Raw genomic sequence first — 23,416 nt, 5'->3', positions numbered from 1 at the left:
TTCCTTTTCTCTCTGATGTCATACATTCCTTGAAGCAATCCTGAAGTCACAGTTGTATTAGCAAACCACACAGTCCTGGCATCAAAACCATTATGAAATGAATGAACGCTGAGCGTGAGGAAAACCTAACATTATTAGTTGTACTTTAAAAGTCAAAATGAAAAGGTGAGGGCATGCAAAAAACTATTGGTAAAAATGGCAACCTGCTAAAAGAATAAGTTACTAACCTCCAGTAATTCTTTTTCAGGTCAATACAGTATCTACCTGTGGATTCCTCATCTTTTGAATACTCCCAATGCACCAGCATTCAACTGAATTTTTTTTCTTTCTAGCTCTCCACGTTGATGAGGAAGTCACAATGGAATGGCTCCACATGTGACTCCGTTTGACGTCATCGGAGCCATAAGAAGCCCTTGTCTGCGGCCTGACATCAGTTTCACCCACTTTTAGGACCGTTCCCTCGAGGCGAACGTGACACCAACATCACAAGCACAAGTGCAAACAATACAAGAATTGATATATATACCTCCATATATAAACAGACAATCTGCATATACCACTTGCCAGAAATACATATATATAATATATAAAAACAATTTTGTTCTTGGCATAACCAGACAGGCAATGGGGAGGTGGGAGGTGCAGTGAGGAATCCACAGATAGATACTGTATCCACGAGAAAAAGCGTTACCAAAGGTAAGTAACTTGTTCTTCTGATGCATACGTCTACCTGTGGATTCATCACCTTGTGAACAGAATCCCAAAGCAGTCCCACTCTTGGAGGTGGGCGCCCTACTGACTATACCAAGAAGTCCTGCAGCACAGAATGGGCAAAATGTCTGTCCCTCCTCACTTCCCAGTCCAAGCAGTAATGTGTAGAGGGAAGCCCAGGTTGCTGTCTTACAGATGTCAACAACAGGTATACTGCTAGCCAAAGCAGAAGTAGTAGACTTATCTCTGGTCGAATGAGCTCTAATACCCTAGGGAAGATCCTTATTTTCCAGTGCATAACAAATTTTATTGCAAATAATGACCCACCTTGATAGTGTCCTTTTGTGGAGGGCCTGGCCCTTCATCTCGCCCATGCTCATGAAGAGCTGATCATCCGTCCTAAACTCTCTCATCCTGTCGAGGTAGAAGTTCAATGCTCTTTGGATCCAGACGGTGCACCCTTTCCTCTTCCTTAGAGGGATAGGGAGGAGGGTAAAAGGACGGAAGGGTGATGGACTGCCCCAAACGAAATGAAGTCACCACCTGTGGCAGGAAAGCAGCTCTGGTTCTCAAAACCACCTTGTTGGCATGGAAAATAGTAAACGGGGGTTTACACTCAGAGCTTGCAGCTCACTAGCACACCTAGTCTACGTGATCGCTATGAGAATAACAGTTTTAAATGATGCAAAGGTTTAAACGGTGTACACATCAGATACGTTAAAACTATATTTAAATCCTACTGAGGCATTATAAACCGAGTGGGAGGAAACCTATTAGTCAAACCTTTAAGAAACCTTAGAACTATAAGGGACTTAACTAAAGAGGGTTGGTCAGGTAAACAAATAAATGCAGACAGAACAGATAAATAGCCCTTCATAGTCGCAACTGCGCAACCTTGTTGTGCCAAGGAGAGAGCAACTGTAAAACATTGGCCAAATGGGACTTTAAAAGATCAACATACCTCTCCTCACAGCATTTAACATACCTGGCCAGCATAAACAGTTTTGGTGGAGTGTCGCCTGGCTAATAATCAAATCAGGGTTTGTATAGCGGACTACTCACACATAAGGGCCTCAAGGCGCTAAGGGGGTTTGTAATCTGATTTTCAGTTGAAGAGCCAGGTTTTAAGGTCCTTCCTGAATTGGGGCAGTGATGGTGACTGTCAGAGGTGCAGGGGAAGGGAGTTCCAGCTCTTTGCCGCGAGGTAGGCGAAGGGTCTCCCTCCAGCCGAGGTCTTCCGTATGTGGGGTACGGTGGCTAGTGTCTGGTGAGGGAGTAGAAGGTGATGCAGTGGTTGAGTTAGGTGGGTCCTAGTTCATGGAAGGCCTTGTAAGCGTGGACAGGGAGCTTGAAGTTAAATCTGTTCTCGATAGGGAGCCAGTGGGGGTCTCTTAGGTGGCCGGAGATATGTTTGCGGTGGGAAATGTCCAGGATGAGTCTGGCAGAGGTATTTTGGATTTGCTATAACTTCTTGAGGTTCTTCTGGGTGGTACCGGCATAGAGGGTGTTGCCATAGTCGAGTCTGATGGTAACCAGAGCATGGGTTACGGATTTCAGCAGCCCTTTGGGATCCATTAATAGATCTTTTGGAGAAGGTGGAGTGTGTGAAAGCAGAGAGATGCGAATGAGTTGACTTGATGGGTCTAGGTGAATGATGAGTCCAGGATGAAGTTGAGGTTGCGTGTGTGTGGTCTGTTGGGGTGGGGAGGGTCGAGGATCGATGGCAACCAGGAGTCGTCCCAGGATGAGGATCTTGGTCTTGTCAGAGTTGAGCTTGAAGCTGCTGTCCTTCATCCAAGTGGCGACAGCTTCCATTCAACTGTGGAAATTCTTCCAGGCAGTAGTGGGGTCTTCGGTCAGTAAGATGATCAGCTGGGTATCGTGGGTATAGTTGGCGTAGGAGACGATGTTCAGCCCGTGGTCCTTGACGATGGATGCAAGAGGGGCCATAAAGACATTGATGAGTGTGGGGCTCCGGGAGGAGCCCTGTCAAACTCCACAGCTGATCGCCGTAGGTTCTTATGGGTAAGGCAGGAGTCTGACTTTCTGTGTTCTGCCAGACAGGAAGGAGCTTATCTATTGTACGGCCTTTCCGTGGATGTTGGCTGCGTGGAGCTTGGAGCAGAGGGTGAGGTGTGAGACCATGTTGAAGGTGGTCGACAGGTTCAGTAGGATGAGGGCTGCTGTAAGGCCACGGTTGAGGAGCGAATGGATGTCATCTGTGGCGGCAAGGAGGGCGGTCTCCATACTTTGATTGTTCCCGAAGCCTTATAGGGAGGTGTCAAGGGTGTTGTTGTACTCGATGTGCTTACAGTGCTGAGCGTTGATGGCCTTTTCGATGACCTTGGCTGGGAAAAGCAGCAGAGAGGTGGGGCAGTAATTCTTGAGGTCCAAGGGTTCAGCTGTGGGTTTCGTCAAGAGTGGGCAGATCTCGGCGTGCTTCCAGTGCTCTGGAAAGGTGGCTGTCTCTATGGAACAGTTGAGGGTGTGTCGGAGCTTGGGTGCAATGGATGTGTTGGCCTTGTTGAAAATGTGGTGAGAACAGAGGTCCGTAGGGGCTCATGATTGGAAGCTGGTCATGAGGGTGTTCCAGCAGTGTAGGGTCTATGGTGGTTCGATGGGACAGATCTGGGGAGTTGTTGGAGGGCTCAGAGGGTCTTGGGATCCAAACCGGTCGTACATATCTTTGAATTTCCAGTGGAATAAGTTGGCTAGCCTGTCGCAGAGGTCTTGAGATGGAGGGATGCTAGCTGTTTCTGAATGAAGGGTGACAAACCCTTTGACCACGGCGAAGAGCTCTTTGGTGTGGAGAGAGGTGGTGCTGATGCTGTCCTGCAAGGCGACATTCCTGGTGACTCTGATGAGGTGGTGGTGGGATTTGGTGGCTGCTCTGAAAGCCTCAAAGTCGTCCGGGATTGCTGTTACTCCATCTTTTCTCTGCAGGTGCAAAGAGTCCAAGCTAGCCTTCTTGAGGTGGTGTGTAGCTGAGGTCCTACGGAGAGGTGCTAGAGTGTTGGCGCATTTGGAGATCCACTGGTGGAAGTTCTGTGCTGAGATGTTGGTGTCTGCGGAGGGGGTTGGAGGAGACTTGCTGAGGGTGTTGGAAAGCTGTTCCTTGGTGATCTGGTTCCATTTTCTGCTTGGGGCTTGGAGTGTGTGGAGGTGGATGGTCGGTAAGGTGGAGGTGAAATGGATGCAGTGGTGGTCAGTCCAGTGAAGTGTGGAGATTTTGTCGATGGTGATGTTGTTGCTGGTGGAAAAAATGGCGTAGAGCGTGAGTTCTGCGATGTGTGTTGGTGAGGTGACCAGTAGCTTTAGTCCTATTGTGGCGAGGTTGTCGAGCAGGGAAGCGGTGCTAGTGTTTCACTGTTGCCAATGTGGTAGTTGAGGTTGCCGAGGAGGAAGTAGTTCGAGGAGGCGAGAGAGTAAGGAGAAATGATGTCAACGATAGAGTCACATAAAGCTGGATCGGGCTGGGTGGCCTGTAGATGAGGGTGCAACGGAAGGTTGACTTAGGTGTGGTGTGTATCTGGAAATGGAGGTGCTCCATGACGGGGGTGGGCGGTAGTGTTCTTCTACGTTGGTTGTCAAGCATAGGGAGGATTTCTCTACGATCGCCAGGCTACCACCTGGGCAAGAAGGCCAATCTTTGCTGACCAGCTTATAGTCGCTGGGGATGGCAATGTCCGGTGCAGATGCTGGGTTTGTCCAAGTTCAATGAGAAAGGCAATGTCCAGGCAGGTGGAGTCCAGTAGGTACCAGAGTTCTCCGGCGTGTTTATGGAGGAAGCAAATGTTGACGAAGATGCAGCGGAGATGCTCCGGCTTTGTGTGTGATGGATCCGCGGAAGGAGGATCCAGTGCTTGATGTAGGGCGAGGGTGCGGTGGCAGTGGAGGCAGGAGGACAGTCCATGGGTGTCGCTGGGTGACACAAGAAAGCAGGAGGCAGATCATCCTGTGTTCAGCGCATGGAGGGTCTCCACGTTGTAGCGATGGAAGGTCGGAGGACCAGCGTTCGTGCCGACAGGTGCACTCCAGGCGCAGACGGGCTTGCTTTCCGTGCACATTTGGCGCGACTGCAGCGCGGCTGCCATTAAGAAGGGGAGGGAGATGAGTCTAGGCCACTAGGGATGAGGTGCAGGTGGGAGCCTGTGGGTGGAGGTAGGCCTCCAACTGAAAGGCTGGCAGGCTCTCAGTTAGCTCGCAGCAGAGACAGCAGCAAACAGATGGAACTGCACAGAGGGGTGAGAACAGAGGCTGACCAGGAGGTCAGAGGAGTCGTCCTATCAGTGCACAGCGGCTGCCATTAAGAAAGGGAGAGAGGCGGGGGGGGGGTCTAGTCAGCTGGGAGGCGTGAGGGCGGGAAACCGCTTTGCAGGGAGGGGGGGGAGTGCCAAAGGGGCAACAGTGGCACAGGAAACGCGGGGAGAGTGAAAGGAGAAGGAAAGAGACATGGAAAAAAACCAAGAAAAAATAACAGAAATATGACGGAAAAATAAGCAGAACTAAAAAGCAGAAGTAAAGAGACAGCAAGATACTTACATACAGATGGCCACTAGGGATAAGGCGCAGGAGGGAGCCTGCATGTGGAGGTGGGTTTTGAACTGAAAGTCAGGCAGGCTCCCAGTTCCCTCGCAGCAGAGGCAGCAGCAGCAAACAGGTGGAGCTGCACAGAGGAGGGCGAACAGATGCTGACCAGGAGGTCAGAGGAGTCACCCTCTCAGTGCACAGCAGCGCCATTAAGGAGGGGATGGAGATGGGGGGGTCCCAGTGAGCTTGGAGTGCATAAAAGCGCTTCGTACGGAGGGAGGGGGGCGGTGCTGCAGTGGCAGCAGCAGCGCAGGAAACGCAGGGAGAGGGAAAGAGACAAGAAAGAAAGAAAATAAGAAATAAAATACAAATGACAGAAAAATAAGCAGAAGTAAAAAAGCAATAGTAAAGAGAGACAGCAAGATACTTGCATAAAGATGGACACTAGGCCACAAGGGATGAGGCGCAGGTGGGAGCCTGCGGGTGGAGGTGGGCTTCAAACTGAGAGTCAGGCAGGCTCTCAGTTCGCTTGCAGCAGAGGCAGCAGCAAATAGGTGGAGCTGCACAGAGGAGGGCGAACAGACGCTGACCAGGAAGTCAGGAGTCACCCGCTCCATGCGCAGTGGCTGCCATTAAAATGGGGGAGAGGCAGGGGAGCCCAGACAGCTGCGAGGTAGGAGGGCAGGGGAACACTTTGCAGGGAGGGAGTGGGGCGGGCCGCAGAGGCAGCAGCGGCACAGGAAACGCAGAGAGAGTGAAAAGAGAGGGAAATCGACAACAAAGACAGAAAAGAAAAAAGAAAAGAAAAATGACAGAAAAATAAGCAGAAGTAAAAAGCAGAAGTAAAGAGAGACAGCAAGATACTACGTACACATGGCCACTAGGCCACCAGGGATGAGGCGCAAGTGGGAGCCTGCGGGTGGAGGTGGGCCTCGAATTGAGAGTCAGGTAGGCTCTCAGTTCGCTTGCAGCAGAGTCAGCAGCAGCAGCAAACAGGTGGAGCTACACAGAGGAGGGCGAACAGACGCTGACCAGGAGGTCAGAGTCGTCACCCTCTCAGTGCACAGCAGCCGCCATTAAGAAGGGGAGAGAGGCAGAGAGTTCCAGTCAGCTGGGAGGCAGGAGGGTGGGAAAGCGCTTCGCAGGGAGGGGGTGCAGGGCCGCAGAGGCGCGGGAAACCCAGGGAGAGTAAGAGGGGGTAAGAGACAAGAAAGAAAGAAAATAAGAAATAAAATAAAAATGACAGAAAAATAAGCAGAAGTAAAAAATCAATACTAAAGAGAGACAGCAAAATATTTGCATACAGATGGACACAAGCCACCAAGGATGAGGCACAAATGGGAGCCTGTGGGCGGAGGTGGACCTCAAACTGAGAGTCAGGCAGGATCTCAGTTCGCTTGCAGCAGAGGTAGCAGCAAACAGGTGGAGCTGCACAGAGGAGGGCGAACAGACGCTGACCAGGAGGTCAGAGGAGTCGCCCTCTCACTGCACAGTGGCTGCCATTAGAAGGGGAGAGAGGCAGAGGGGTTCAGTCAGCTGGGAGGCAGGAGGGTGGGAAAGCACTTCGCAGGGTGGGGGTGCGGGCCGCAGAGGCAGCAGTGGAGCGGGAAACGCGGGGAGAGAAAAAGGAGAGTGAAAGACAAGAAAGAAAAGAAAAAATAAAATTGACAGAAAAATAAGTAGAAGTGAAAAGCAGAACTAAAGAGAGACAGCACGATACTTACATACATATGGCCAGTAGGTCACCAGGGATGAGGTGCAGGTGGATGCCTGCGGGTGGAGGTGGGCCTCGAACTGGGAGTCAGGCAGGCTCTCAGTTTGCTTGCGGCAGAGGCAGCAGCAGCAAACAGGTGGAGCTGCACAGAAGAGGGTAAACAGATTACATCCACCCTTTCTGGAGGAAGAGAAAAGGAATTCCGTTTGCCCCCTTTCAATCTCCAGGCATGTAGGTGCTGGCTCTGGAGGTGGGGGGTGTAGAACCTATGACTACAAGAGGAGGTCTGCCCTGTGAGGGAGACGGAGCAGAGTGCACAGAGAGAGTGAAGGAGGTCTGTGTACCACACCCTTCTTGGCCAATCCGGGGCTATTAATATGACTTGGGCCTGGTCTTGGCGAATCTTCCTCGGAACCCAAGGAATCAAGAGTATGGGAGGAAACACGTAATGCAGACGGTTGCTCCAGCTCAACTGAAACGCGACCCCCAATGATCCCTGCATCGGAAACTGGAGGGCTGCAGAAAGACGGGCAGTGCGCGTTCTCACGATTAGGAACAGGCTAATCTGAGGCATCCCCCATAACCAGAAGACGTGGAGAATTATCTCCGGATTAAGTCGCCACTCGTGGTCAGCTGAAAAGTTCCGGCTGAGACTGTCCGCACTTACGTTGAGAACTCCGGCCAAATCGTTTGCTACTATGCCAATCTGATAGTCCTGAGCCCAGGGCTAGAGTCGCAGAGACTCTCTGCAGAAAAGATACAAGCCTACTCCTCCCTGTTTATTGATGTGTAACATCACAGTAGTGTTGTCTGTCAAGGCTTGAACCAACTGACCGCGAATGGAAGGGAGGAAGGCCTTGAGAGCCAGACGTATCGCCTGTAATGACAAGACTGATGTGAAACCTCTGTTCTTGTTGAGACCAAACACACCTGATCTCCAGATCTCCCAGATGTGCTCCCCACCCTAGAGTGGAAGCATCCGTTATTACTGTGATCACCGGAGACGGTGGGCAAAACGTCCTCCTTTATGAAAGATTGACGTCCACACACCACCACTGAAGATCTGCTGCAGTGTTCTTGGAGACTCTTATTGACTCCTTGAGATCTCCGTTGTGTTTGAACCACTGCTTGCAGAGGTACCAGTGGAGAGCCCTCATGTGCCAATGTGTGTGAGTGACCAACAGAATACAGGAAGCGAACAGACAGAGCAGGCGCAGGACCTTTACGACTGGAACAACCGCTCCATCCTAAACCATCGGAATCATAGCCTGAATGTCTTGAATCCTCTGAGGAGGAAGGTACGAGTGATTCAATGTTGTGTCCATTACTGCCCCTATGAACAGGAGGTGCTGAAACGGCTCCAGGTGAGACTTGGGCACTTTTAACAAAAAGCCCATGTTCCCCAACAACTGGGTTGTACCCTGCAAATGATGCAGCACCAACTCTGGAGACTTGGTTTTGATAAACCAATCGTCCGGGCAAGGAAATAGTGATATTCCCTCCCTTCTGAGCTGCGCTGCAACCACTGCCAACACTTTTGGGAAGACTCAAGGTGTGGAAGAAAGACCAAAAGGAAGGACAGCAAACTAGTAGTGCTGTGCCCCTACCGTGAACCGGAGATACTTCCTGTGTGACCGCAGAATGGGGATGTGAAAATGTGCATCCTGCAAGTCGATAGAAACCATCCAGTCTTCTTTGTCCTGCGCAAGAAGCACAAGAGCTAGGGTTAGCTTCCTGAATTTCTCCTGTTTGGGGAACCAATTCAAAATCCTCAGGTCCAGGATGGGCCTCAAATGGCCATCTTTCTTTGGGGGGGGGGGGGGGGGGTACAAGGGGGAAATCAGGAATATCTTGAATAACATCCCTAATCCTTTTCCTACTACGGAACCAACTCCACTGCGTCCTTTTAAAGCAGATTTTGTACCTCCTGCTGAAGTAACAGAAAATGATCTTCTGACCAAAAAGTATGCTGGGGAGGGAAGGTAGGGGGAATCTCTCGAAAGGAAAGGGGATACCCATTTCCTACAATGCTTAACACCCAAGAGTCTGAAGTTATTGACTCCCACTCTTGGAGAAATTGAATTAATCTTCCCCCTACGGGCAACACATGCTAACGAAAGGGAAGAGAACTATGGCTGCTTTCCTGAACGGTTCACAGCGGATAATGAACTGGAGGAGGAGGAAGGCTGCTGGACGGCACCAGACAGTCCAAGTCTCCCATCACCTCTGTAGGATTTATAGAGGGGTTGGCAGACTGTTAACACTGGAACTGCTGCCTCCCATTAAAGAAGAAGGAGCTGCTTCCAAATCCTCTAAACCTACGGAAAGGTTTATAGGATGAGGAGAGTGTCTTAAGTCCTAATGACTTAGCAGTGGCCTTGCTCTCCTTGAATCGTTCTAATGCGGACTCAACCTTGTCTCCAAACAATCTGGACCCGTCAAAAGGTAGGTCCATTAAGGTGGACTGTACATCAGGGGAGAACCTCTACCCCTAGGCCACACATGCCTTCTTGTCACCACAGATGTCCCTATGGCTCTGGCAACAGAGCCTGCTGCATCTAGGCCCGAATGAATGACTTGCTTAGCCACCACTTGACTATCCTGCAGCAACTCTTTAAAATGTTCCTGCACATCCTGAGGCAGTTTGGGAACAACCTCCTTGGCCGAGTCCATTATGGATATACTTGCCCATCAGACATGTAGCATTTACCGATTTTAATGCCATGCTATATGAGGAAAGGATCTTCTAAGCAGATTGTTCCATACGCTTTGATTTCCTATCTGCTGGAGTTGTAGGGAATGAATCAGGAGCAGCCTTTGAAGAAAAAGAAGCCTGGACCACCAAACTTTCAGGTGTCGGGTGTGGACTAAAACTGCAGGTCACCTGGCACAGCGCAATATCTCCTGGCAATTACTTCAGAAATAGCCAGAGTAGTCACAGGTTTCCGCCATAGGTCCAGGACTGGCTCAGTCAATGCCTCATTAAATGGCAGCAGAGGTTCCGATGTAGCAGATGAAGAGTGAAGAACCTCAGTCAGGATGTTAGACTTCAACTCCAATGTGGGCAATGGCAAATCCTGATCACTCCATAATACCTAGTTACCACCGGAGATGAATACCCCCAAGTCATAACTACCACTCTGGAGAAGTGTCCAGTCCACTAGCCAACTCAATACCTTCAACCCCCTGAGCAGGTAATGGAATCTCTCCTTCCTCGACGTCTTGCTGTTCTTTCCAGTATTGTTGCTCCTCCAAGAGCCTAAAGTCTTCCCTTCTAGATCTCAATCTAGACTTCAGCCGCGGCGTCAATAGCTAGTGTGCCGACATCAAGGATGTCTTTTGTGGCATCTGTGGAGCCAGAGCCAGCATCTGGATATTACGCCGAAGTGGAGTAGAATGACAACGCCGGATGAGATTTATCTGACATCTGTATCGGCACCAGCGTCATCCCCAAAGGGGATGGAGCCGTGGGCAGAAAAGGCATGAAAGGAACCCGTTCATACGGTGCCGGGAAGCCTCCAAGATTAAAGGCCAAAAGACCCGTGGGGCCCGCAGGAGCACCATTTGGGGTCATCGCCTTGTTGAAAGTGCTAAATACAGCATTTAAGAAGACGGATGGATCCATCCCAGGAGCCGGAAAAAACAAATATTCCTGTTGAGGCTGAGCCTGACTTGATTCCTGCTCTTCAGTCTCCTGCTCTGGTGGAGTAATAGGAGAGAATTGCGCTGCAGGACACACTGAGATCTCAACCAAAGACGGCACCGGTGACATCTCAGGCAAATTTGGTTGTTGAGGTGATAAGGTGGGTCTCAAATCGAACGGCATCAAGAATTAGATGCTGGCGACAAAGACCTCGGGCTAGCAACTCGGAAGATCGACACAGAGAGCTGTGACTACAACGCTTTATATGCGACCTAGAGGACGGTGACTCCTCTTGAGGCCTGGCTCTTCGATGGCGGATTTCTCTTTTTTAGACTTTGCCAGGACCAGTTTCACCTCCCTTTCCTTCAGAGCCTTTAAGTTTATACTCTGGCAAAAAGAGCATCCCCTGATGTTGTGGTCAGAACTAAGGCACCAGAGGCAATTTTCGTGAGGGTCAGTAACTGACATATGACCTCCACATCTCTAAAAGGCTTAAAGCCAGACTTCTTCTGCGCAGACATTGTAACACTAAGAAAACGCGGAAAAGAAGCTCCCGCGATATAGTGTTACACCTGGGGAGGTAGAAAAACCTATAGCGCCGAAGCCCCGGAACAAAGGGAACTGATGCCAGCAAGCCGGTGAGGACTTCTTATGGCTCAGATGGGGTCAGACTGGGTCAAGTGCGGAGCCGCTCCATTGTGACGTCCTCGTCGACGTTGAGAGCTAGAAAGAAAAAAAATTCCGTCAAATGCTGGGGCATTGGGAGTATTCAAAAGGTGAGAAATCCACAGATAGATGTATCCATCAGACATGTAAAAAACTTTTGAGAACGCCACAGTTGTTAAAAGGACCATCCTTTTGGCTATAGCTGTCTCTACTAGACAGCACTGTAACCAATACTTTAACATATACTTATGGTTTAAGTCTGCACATTGCACATGATAGCATTGCTTACTTGCTATTACAATTCCCTGCTTCATATCTAATGGCTTTCTTCACTATTCTTGGGTTCCCTGCCTCTGGATATCTTAGGTTTCTCTGTTATTTTTGATTGGTTAGATGCATCCTTCCACTGCTGGCAATAGGGAAATATATTTGATTCCTCTGACCCTGCCCCCCTCAACCCCATTGGTGATTTAGCTCTCACAGGGAAGCCTTGGTATGCTTCTTTTTCCCAATCACATGCTCGTAGATCTTTACCATGTCCACGCATCTCTATCTCAATCCTCTACTCATTCTCCATTCCCACTTCTGCATACACGGACCTGATGTTCCTCACTCCCTCCTCCCTTGACAGAAAGAGTATTGGTGGGTCTTGGTGTCTCGCTATCTCTCAGCTCTCATACATCACTCTCTACTCATAAGCTATCAGCTTTGACATTGCTTTTAAATTTAGCCAACAATGGAAAAGTCAACAGAGGCAGTGACTGTCTTGGAATTTTCTATAATGTCGTAATCATCATCAAATGAATTTACAATACTAAAATGGACAGCCACCACAAATGTTTTTGCAACAGTGACCAGCTTTAAGCACTGGCAAACAGTGACTGACCTTGTCACTAATTGTTATATGCAAGTTTAATAGTGGAGTTTTCTTTTATCCTCAACTGATGACAAACGTGGGATGAAAAGATGACAAAGGTGGGAAAGCCCAGAGGAAGTGGTGCAGGTGTATCAAAAAGGCACAGTGAACTGCAGCACGAAAGAGAAGGCCTCAAGGGGGTAACCATTAGCATCCAACTTCCCCTGCACAATTGTTAAACTAGAAGAAAAAGTTACTCAGCTTTGGTAAAAAAGCTTTCTGATGGATACTCTAACTACCTGCAGATTCCTCACCTATAGAATAACCCCAGGCGTCACAGTGGATCAGATGGGGGAGGTGGTTGGGATCAGTGAGGAATCTGTAGGGAGAGAGAGAATGCCCCAGAAAGATCATTGCCAAAGTAACTTAGGGCCCTATAATGAGTTTGGCAGGAAAGACCGTCTGCCAAAGTCCCGACAGGGTGGCCGCTGCCTACACGGCAACCTCCCTGCCAGTGTTATTTAGAGTTTCCTACTAGATCGGCTTGCCTAGCGGAAAACAGGCTACAGCATTGTCTCTGGCTCGTAATCAAGCCGGCAGCAACGCTGTAGCCTGAAGGGTGCACCAGCACCCTTGCAATGTTCACTGCATGGTGCTGGCCAGAGGAGCCCCTGCACTGCGCCCATGCCAATTATCCCCGGGGCCCCCTTCCCCCGTTTTCCACCAGTCGTTTCATGGTGGTGCTACCATCATAAAGCTGCTGGCGGAGAAGTGGGTCGTAATCCCCAAGGCAGCGATGCTTGCAGTACTGACCTGGTGGATTAGGACCGCCACCTACCTCCAGACTGCCGAGATCTGAGATCCTGACGGAGCAGGCGGTTCCCTGGCAACCCAGCCGCCAGGGTTGTAATGTGGGGGTCCGACTGCTGCATTGCCGGCGGTCCAGACCGCCACACTCGTTATCGGACCCTTAGACTTCTGATTGATATGTCTTCCTGTAGATTCCTCACCTGCTGAATAGATTTTCAAACAACTCTTTCCCTAGAGGAGGTCTAATGGATGGTTAGAGGAGGACATCTTGCAGCACATATCTGGCAAAGTGCCAATCCCAAAGCACATCTGAGTCCAAAAAAGTAGTTTGGCAAAGGTGTAGAGGGACGCCCATGTCACCGCCATACAGATCTCTAGGATGGGAACACCTTGTGCAAGGACAAGATGACTTGGCCGTGGTGTAATTGACCAGATTACCTCACACAAGGAAATAGCACATTTTGATTCAAAGGGTGAACAGTAGCCAATTGGAGGAAATTGGATTGGTTAAAGGGGATGGGAGCCCACGTTACTAATAATCACAATCCTTGTCACGGTATCACTAAATAAGACTTGCGCGTTAAGGTACCTTAGAACAAAAGCAGTCAGACTTAACTTAGATGCAATGTGAAAAAGTATGTATGCAGTACTCAAACATCAATAAAATAAAAAAAACTAAGAATAATCCAGAATCAGATTAGAAAAGTAAAGGATATTTTTCAACATAAAATGAGACCTAAATGACAGAACTCTAATCGGTACAATTAGAGGTATGAGTCCATAAGGTTATAGGTAAAAATAGTGCTAGGAAGCAGTAAGCGTCAACTGCGACATCTGGTTGAATTTGACCAGCTCAAAGTGAAAAGTTCAGGCTGCCTGCTATGAAGCCGTGGGTTGGACGCATGGAACAGGTTTGTCCCGCTGGAAGACTTATCTTCTAACTTTAGTGTCTGTGTTGGGTGGGGGTAGAGGGTCAAAGGGTCTCCAGCGGGGCCGAGTAGCAAGTTGGGTCCTAAGAGGGGCTTAGCAACGACAGAGAGCCCCCGCACAAGATATCGGGTCACTCTGAGGCTGCTCTGTGGTGTTAAATGTAAAAGTGAGGGGAGCAAGAGATCAAATGCTGCTCGGTGTCAGAGTCAGTGGAGCCGTCAATTGAGTGCCACTCAGCGTTGGAGTCAGTGAAGCTGGCATTAGGGTGCTACTCCCCACTGCTCTGCATCAGATCTGGTGAAGCCTTCAGTCAGGCTGGGAGAAGAGCACTCTGACACCAGCTAAATGTGCAGGACAGTACTTGGGGGTCAACACTCCCACAGAGACCAGCAGAGAGGACCAGGTCGGGTTCAGTTGGGTTTTGGCTAGCTGGAAAGCAGGTAAGTCCTTGGAAGCTTGTTGTGTCACTGTAGCTTAAACAAGTAAGTCTACTGACACTTCAAATCATGTATGGGGTCCTGGGTTCACAGCAAGCACCCCCTGCCTTCCTTCATCAGACAGAAGGGAAGATTCTGGGGATGCCACTTTTATGCTAAGTAGTTGGGTGGGGGGATACCCACTTTGGCTCACCCAAACTGGTTCTGGTCAATACACCACCACCACCATCCATCCCCCCTGCCCCCCACCCCCGAGTCTGGTTCCAGCATGCCACCTGACCGTACACACTACAGAAATTGATTTAGGTCCATGCTCCCCCTAGAAATTGAGAAAACATATGAATTGTAACACGAAACAAGTGATACCCCTCATAACCTGCTGATGCAATCTTAAATACGAAGGCATGACTACGAGAGAAACAAGCACCAAGATATCGGAGTACAGGAGCAATGTCAGGTGCAGACGCAACACTAAAAATGTGGCGGAACATTACATATTGACTGGACACTGTGTTAAAGATCTCAGGTGGGTCATACTAGAATAAGGCAATCTAGGAACAAGAAACCTAGAGAAAATCCTCTTTGAGAACAGCGCTGGATTTACAAACTATCCTCACATAAAAAAAGGACTAAACGATGATATCCGCTAATAATGGACAAAATACCCCATGTATACCTAGAAAGATGTTTTGAGAAATCAGGACAAAGCCACCTTCCTTTTGCATCTTTTTAATCCCCCTGTTTGTTAATACTCATTGGACCAACCTCACAATAGGATTTCACTTTTTTTCAGTATTTTTTAACATGCTTTTAAGACACCCCAGTGTGTATTTCAACAATTTCCTTTCCGTGGGTTCCCTGTATATATACACAATACCCAACAAAAACCCAGGTTTAGCCCTTTGAAACTGGGTGGCGTAACTACAGTTACCTACCTCCCTAGCCCTCGTGACTCTCCCTCACTAATAGGAGAGCCACCTTATTCCTCACCTGCAGTAGCATTGGAGCACAAATGGAAGCCAGGACTACATTTGCCAGCATCCCCGCATAATTTGGCATTAAAACCATTGGGATTGAACCCCTTTTTCGCATGACATGGTCACATGACACCTGGCATTTACCTCTAGAATCTTTCATAAATACGGCTTGGCCCAGACAAGGTGAGCATTGGAGGAGTGCGTGGAGGCAGAGTAGGTGTAAGGGAGGCCAACCAAGCCCCTCGATGAGGTAGGCCTGGGGTGACTCCCCCCAAGTGGGACTACAGGGATCGCCCACCCCCAATAACTTTTCAAGTCCTACTTAATAAAGGATATGTAGATTTTAGGGATTCTTTATTTCTGATATACACCTGTGTGTGCATGCTGAACACTAATGATTTGCTTTCATTTACTTTTCTGTGTATATATATATATATATATATATATCTATGTCTCCATACAACTTTGCCGTATCGCCGCCACTTAAAATGCGGTTGGCTCGTGGGGGGTGGTGAGCCCCAAAACATTCCAACAAATATATGATGTCTGAGGTTTGGAGGGTAAATTCATGTGTCTGTATGCCCTGTTGCACACATCAACCAAGGTGACTACATAGAAACTGAAACATGTTGACCCATTGATGTTATGGGTCAATACAGCCACAAACTATCATGCAGTGGGTGAGGATCGGATGAAGAAGCATGCCACTTGTGCTACCTGTGGGTTAGGATCCTAGTAACATACCCATGAGATTTCAGGGATGCACAAATTTACATGGGTGCAGATCCCCCCACCATCTTAAGATATATTGAGACCAGATAACTGAACTCTTAGACTTTAAGACTTCATTTCTAGAGATTGTGTTATTGTGTAATTATTGGTTCTATACAGGGTGGTGGAAGGTTACTACTTTTTAGCTTCTCACTGCCTTGTGGTTATTTAAGTTAAGCATACAAATGACAACGCTGGATTGAGATGCAGCCCAGATTGATTACCAGTGGCTGAGAATAATTCAAGCATTTCATCAACACTGTATTGTATACTTATAGTGTTGCCCTAAATGGGACGGGTATGCCCAAATGTGGGTCTTGTGCACACTGTCACTGGAACCAAGCTGTACCGGACTAATGAGCCCATAACTAGGGAGAAACTGGTCCTGGGTTGCTTGTGTTTTCCGATTCGGGGAGGACCTGGCTTTGAAGTTCGAGCTTGACTGTCCCTATTGGTGTAATCAAGACTGATTTGCATTTAGCTGGGCCCAAACTGAGGTGGCATGGTGTGCAAAATAACAATGGATTGAGATGTGGCCCGAGTGAAATTAATTCAAGTATTTTATCTGTCACCGTTTTGAGTAAGTATTGTGTCTCCCTAAGTGGTATCAGTAGACCAGGCAAGAGTCCTGTGCACACTGTATCATTGGAACCAAGCTGTACCTGGCTAATGAGCCCCTAACTAATTAGGGCAAACGCAGTCCATGGTTGCTTGTGTTCCAATTCAGGGAGAATCTAGCTTTGCAGTTTGGGCTGGACTGTTGCTACTGGAGCAGGGTCAAATCTGATTTGCATAAGCTAGGTCCAAACGGAAGTGGCATGCCGTGCAAAATAACAATAGATTGGGAAGCAGCCTGAGTAATTACCAGTGGCTGGGATTAATTCAAGCATTCTATCCATCACTGTTTTGTAAACTTTCAAAAAGTGGCATTTACAAAATAGTACTTTAAAACCCACCCTTCAAGAGGATTTAAAATTACAATTAAAATGAGTGGAAATTTTCTAGCTGCGCAAAAAACTGAATTCAGCACTTATTAAGTGCAAAATATGGTAGAGACATGTTCTAGTTGTAGATTTCTTACCTCAGATTTTCTCCCAGGCGTCAGTCCAAATCCGGAGATTTTTCTTGAACAGTACCCCTGCGCGCCATCAGGTAGCATTGGTCGCCTCCGAGTCCCTCGTCGTGCACGCCAGACATGACATTGCGGGACCTATATAGGCGCCACCCCGGTCAACTGACGTCAGTTTCTTTTCACGACTTTCCATGCCGGAAGCGAGGAGCCATGAAGAACACTTACCACTGGTGTGCCAAACCAGGAACCAGAAAGGGAAGTTTTTGTCCCCTGAAATCAGTACGCAGAGCAGGAAAGATGAGTGGGCCAGTATGGAATCCGCAACTAGAACATCTCTCTGCCAGATAAGGCCCTACTGAAAGTAAGTAACTCGTTCATCTGATTGAGACTTCCAGTTGCAGATTTCTTACCTTAGAACAGATACCCAAGCAATACGATCCCTGGAGGAGGGTCTGCGAACTAAGATCATACTAGGACGTCCTGCAGGATCAAGCGGATAAAGTACCAGTCCTTTCGGATCTAACTGTCCACACAGTAGTGTTTGATGAACATGTGCGAAGAAGCAAATGTCCAGGACTGGAACTCCATGTGTTAATGCAGTGGTTGCAGCTGTTGCTCTCATAGACTGAGAGCTCAAACCCTCCGCGGGTTGCTTTTTAGCCAACGCGAAGCACATTTTAATGCAGAGAATGACCCATCTAGAGATGGTGCTCTTCTGCACTGCCAGACTTTTCTTCACATGTACATACACAAAAAAGAGTTGATCATCCACCCGAGCTCTTTGGTACGATCAAGGAACGCCAATGCTCTTTTTTGGGTCCAGGCAGTACAGTCTTTCCTCTTCTTTAGAAGGATGTAGGGGTGCGTAAATAGTAGGCAAGGTGACCGATTGGCCTACATGGAAGGGCGTAACTATTTTCAGAAGAAAGGAGGCCTGTGTGCGAAGCACCGCTTTGTCAAGATAGATGGAAAGGTAGGGTGGCTTAGATGATAAGGCCTACACCTTTGCTCACTCTGCGGACAGATGTAATAGCCACAAGGAAGGATGCTTTTAATGTTAAAAGCCTGAGAGGACAATTGTGAAATGGATCAAAAGGAGCACACGTGTAATGTTAGAACCAAATTCAAATCCCATTGGGGCATGATTGCCAAGACCCTAGTTTCTACAGGAGACTTAAACAAATAGGGTAATCTCAGAAATGCAGAGACAGCAGACAAATAACCTTTGAGGGTGCCAAAAGCACAGCCCTGTTGGGCCAAAGAAAGTTCAAACAAGAAGACTTCAGAAAAAGGGCCAGAGAGCGGGTCAATAGACTTGTCTGTGCACCATGACAGAATTTTATGTCAACAACAAGAGTATACAGTTTTGGTGCAGGGATGCCTAGCTGCCAAGATAACATCACATACTTTGGGTGGAAGATCAAAAGCTGTCAACTGCTGCTGCTCAATCTCCACAAAAGAAGGCGGAGACAGGTTCGAGTGAAGAACCTTCCCCTGCTGCTGCAACAGATCACCCAGAAGGGACAATCTGATCGGAGGATCGATGGCCATGCTCAATAGCGCGGGATACCAGACTCTTCGTGACCAATCTAGAGCCACAAGGATTATCTGGGCCCAGTCATTCTTGATCTTCTTGAGAACTCTGGGGAAGTGGTATGGACGGAAAGGAATACAGGAGGCATGATCTCCACTCGAGACGAAAAGTGTCTCTGAGGTAGTGCCGCCTTGGAATTTCCAATGCGTAAAACTGCTGACATTGCACATTCTCTACAGAGGGGAACAGACCTGAGCAAGGCTCTCCCCACAGCTGAAAGACACCTGGCGCCACCTCTGGATGGAGATGCCATTTGTGATCAACCAACCACTGTTGGCTGAGTTTGCCTACTCTGACGTTTGAAGAGCAGCCAGGTGATGAACCACCAGGGAAATGCCCTGATGTTCCAGCCATGTCCAGAGGCGTAGAGCCTCCTGACAAAGGGTCCACAACCCCACCCTGCTTGTTGCAGTACCATATGGCAGTGTGACTCTTTGAAAGAGGGAAGAAATACTTTCAATGCCAGTCTGATTGCCCTGAGCTCCAAAAGATTGATGTGGAGCCCGGTCTTTGCCGTACACCAAACGCCCCTGATCTCTGCCTCTCCCATGTGGCCGCCCCATCCCAGGAGTGACGCATCATTCACTACTGTCAGATCTGGTTCGGGAAGGGAGAGGAATTTGCCTCTGACCCAATAATGGTTCATTAGCCACCACTGCAGATCTTGTGCAGTCGCCACCAAGATGTTGGAGAAATTCCCCTGATGCTATGCCCACTAGAACTTCAAATCCCACGGCAGACCCTGGATATGCCATCTGGCATGTGTCACCAGCAGGATGCAGGACGCCATGAGGTCCATCAGCCTCAGAGTCATTGTCACCAAAATCCAGGACAGAGGCTGAAACATCTGTAAAATTGCCTGAATATCCTGGACTCGCTGCTCAGGAGGATAAGACAGAAACTGCACCATGTCCAGAACAACTCAGATGAAAAGAAGTATCTGAGTGGGAGTATGGTGTGACTTTGGCACATTTGTAGTGAACCCAGCGAATGTAGGAGGTCCGCCATTGTCTGGAGGTGGGAGATGACAGCCTGGGGCGAGGCCGCCTTCAACAGCAAGTCGTCGAGGTAGGGGAAGACTGAAACCCCTGACCTGAGAAGATGAGCTGCAACTACCACCATCACCTTGGTGAACACCGAGGGACGCTAGTAAGACCATAGGAGAGCATAGTGAACTGGAAATGCTTGTAGCCTACCGTGAACTCCAAGTAACGTCTGTGGGCAGGCAGGACAGGATTATGGAAATAGGCGTCCTGAAAGCCCAACTCTACCATCCAGTCTCCTGGGCACAGGGCAGATAGAAACTGAGCCATAGTGAGCATTTTGAACTTCATGAGGAAGAGACTGAGGGACCCAAGATCTAGGATAGGGCAGAGGCCCTTGTCCTTTATAGGCAACAGAAAGTATCGGGAATAGCAACCATGACCTACGTCTGCCACAGGGACGCTCTCTATGGTTTCCTTGGCCATGAGAACCGTAACCTACTCGCAGAAAAGTGCCAGGTGATCCTCCGTCATCCGATCGTCCGATGGTGGCATAGATGGAGGGGTGGTCTCGAAGGGGAGGGACCAGCCCCTTCAAACTATTTGCGAAACTCACCTGTCGGACGTGCCAGTCTCCCAGCGGAGCAGGTGATAGTGAATCCTGATTCCATCTGGTCCCCTGTGGGGAAGCCACCTACTAGGAAGGTTTGGAGGCTGCTGTCGGAGGAGGGGGGTGGATCAGTGGACTGGCTAGACTGCTGGTTCCCTTATCTACAAGGACGTTGGATCCCACGTCCCAGGCCAAGCAGAAGCTGGGCAGCATGCGCAGCAAAGTGGATGGAGGGGAACAGGCATGTTTGGGCACCCCGTCCATAGCCACAAAAGGGGCGAAATGCAGACTGACATGGGTGAAGGGCAGATGCAAGGTCCAAGGACCTGGCTGTAGCCTGGGACTCCTTAAAGCACTTGAACACAGAGTCTGCTTTGTCTCCGAAGAGACAGGTGCCATTGAAGGACATGTCCATAAGGGTAGTTTGGACATCCCCGAAAAGTCAGACATCCTCAAACAGGCTTGGGGCCTCAAAGCCACCGTAGACGCAACTGATCTGCCTAGTGAGTCAGTCGTATCCAGCCCACATCATATTATGAACTTTGCTGCATTGCTCCTGTTAGCAACATCTTGGAAAAGAATGGCCCTGGCCTCCTCCGGGACCTGTGGCAGCATCTGCGCAACCGTGTCCCGTAAAGTATGGGTGTAATGGCCCAAAAGGCATGCAATGTTCACGGACCGCAATGCCAGGCTAGAGAAAGAAAACATATTCTTCCCAAGCTGATCCAGCCTCCTGGATTCAGTATGCAGAGGTGCGGAAGGGAACGTGGGGGCTTGGATAACCAAGCTCTCAGGGGCTGGGTGATGCATCAGAAACACTGGGTCATTTGGAGCGGCTCTGTGGTGGCGAGCGATTGTCATGTTCACTGGAGCCCCTGTGGTGGGTTTGGACCAGGTCCCCAGCAGCACATCAGTGAGGGCTTCATTAAAAGGAAAAGGGGTTCAAAAGTGGAAGCTTCAGCCTAGGGCTTCAGGAGGTTAGTCCTGACTGCCATTGGAGGCAGCTCGAGGCTCAAGACCTCAGCCACTTTTCTCACAACCACTGAGTAGGACACTCCCTCCTCCATAGCCACGGTAGGGAGAAAAAGCACGCCAGTGTCAGAAGTGTTCAGACCAGTCCATGGGATCTTCCAGCTGGTACTCCAAAGAGTCCAGCGACCCCTCCCAATCCTCACCGTACCCCAACCCAAGAGCATAATTGTCAGGATCCGAAATAGGGAGCAAGGTCCCTGTCAAAGTCCAAATCGCGTAATGTTAGTCCGGCTCTGTGCTGGAGTCAGCAATGAGGATGGTGTCAACACCAACTGGGAGCACAGGCGGCATCAGGACCGTCAACATCGGAACCATTGTCAGGGAAGGTTGACGTGGTGCGACTAAAGTAGGTTCAGATTCAGTAATGGATCCATGTGTGGCCCCCCCGGAGCAGAGGCTGAAGCCTCTGGTGTGGAACCCAAGGGGGCACCTTCCGACTCCGAAGGGCCCAAGGGTGCTCCCGCAGAGACAGACTGCCCATGTATGAGGCGCGTGGCCTCATAAAACTCACAGAGTTAGGCAGGGGTCATTCCAGCTCCCGGACACTCAGGGAGGCACGGAGCCAACCCAGACAAAGGCTCCCAGGATGGAGGCCTGGAACGATGATGCTCCTTTTCCCTTGTCTCGCCGGTCGACGGATGGGGTGAAGTCAAAAAACGCTTGTTCTTCTTCGACTTCTTTCTGTGCCTCGGCTTACCAGACCATCCCGAGGACTTGTAGTGGGACGATGAAGAATGTGGGCTCCGTGACCTTTTCAGATCTTTCTCTCAACCGAGATAGGAAGTGATGCAGAGCCCAGCACCAGGCCGCAATGAGCTTTAGGGACCGCTCAAAGCTTTCAGATTCATGGCCTGTCACTCAAAGCACGGCTTCGAGTCTTGGTAGCACTCCAGACACCACAAGCACACCAGGTGCAGATTTGTCACAGACATCGCCAGATGACAGGATCTGTAGGGCTTGAACCCGGTTTTACGTGAGGACATCTTGACGCAACAGGAATGCCAAAACTCAAAAAATCCTCGAAAAAACATTGAAAAAATACCAGTCAAAATGTGACTGAGGGGTAGCTCTTCTTCGGATCTCCGCTGGCTGGTGCGGAAAGAAAAGAACTGACAGTGCGCAGGGGTGGCGCCTATATATGTCCTGCGAAATCATTTCTGGTGTGCATGACGCAGACAGGGGGCCAATCAATGCCACCTGATGGTCTGCAAGGGAAATACTAGAGAAAAATCTCTGGTTTCAGACTGATGCCTGGGGGAAATTATAAAGTGAGGAATCTGCAACTAGAAGTCTCTGTCAGATAAGGTAAATCAGTGTTAGTTCATGGAAGGCCAGCCTTACCACAGTGATAAACAACTCTGGGGAGATTTCACTGCCAGGACATGTAAAACCTCAAATATACATGTCCTACATTTACCATGCACCCTGTCCTATGAGCCTTTCGGGGCTACCTTAGAGGTGACTTATAAGTAGTAAAAAGGACGCAATAGGCCGGTCAAAAGGTGAATTTGGTGAGGTCAAAATGGCAGTTTAAAACTGCACATCAGAGTGCAGTGGCAGGCCTGAGACATGTTTTACAGTGTTACTTAAGTGGGTGGCACAATCAGTGCTGCGGCCCATTAGTAGCATTCAATTTACAGACCCTAGAGACTTATATGTAAATTGCATGTACCAATCAGGGATACACCAATTTAATAAGGTTTACAAAGGGGGAGAACACAAGTACTTTTCAATGGTTAGCAGGATTAGAGATTCTAAAACCAACAAAAACCTAAACAGTAAAAGAAAGCAAAATTCTGAGGTGACCTTGCAGAAAGGGCAAATTTCCAGCACCAACAAAGAGTTGGTCATCCAATCTGAGTTCCATAGTGAGGTAGAGGTAAACTCTAACTGCCCACCTACGATCCTGGCGATGCAGCCACTCTTTCATGTATGGGGCGTAGGTTAGAAAGATAGGAGGGTGATAGACTGACCCAGGTGAAAAGGAGTTGCCACTTTCAGAAGGAAATCAGCCCTAGTTGAAAAAGTCATCTTGTTACGAAAAAAAAGGTTGTGAATAGCAGATGGACACTCAGAGATT

The 23,416-nt window shown here is 49.0% G+C and overlaps 1 protein-coding gene across 2 annotated transcripts in view; it reads right to left on the bottom strand.

The window, feature by feature from the left end:
* CUL2 (cullin 2) overlaps window positions 1-23,416 on the bottom strand; it is a 454,610-nt gene that overhangs the window by 323,828 nt on the left and 107,366 nt on the right. The window lies entirely within an intron of this gene.

This window comes from Pleurodeles waltl, chromosome 10 (assembly GCF_031143425.1).
Source record: "Pleurodeles waltl isolate 20211129_DDA chromosome 10, aPleWal1.hap1.20221129, whole genome shotgun sequence".
In the NCBI taxonomy this organism is placed as follows: Eukaryota; Metazoa; Chordata; class Amphibia; order Caudata; family Salamandridae; genus Pleurodeles; species Pleurodeles waltl.
The sequence above is the reverse complement of the archived record's forward strand: the minus strand, read 5'-3'. Positions and strand labels throughout refer to the sequence as shown.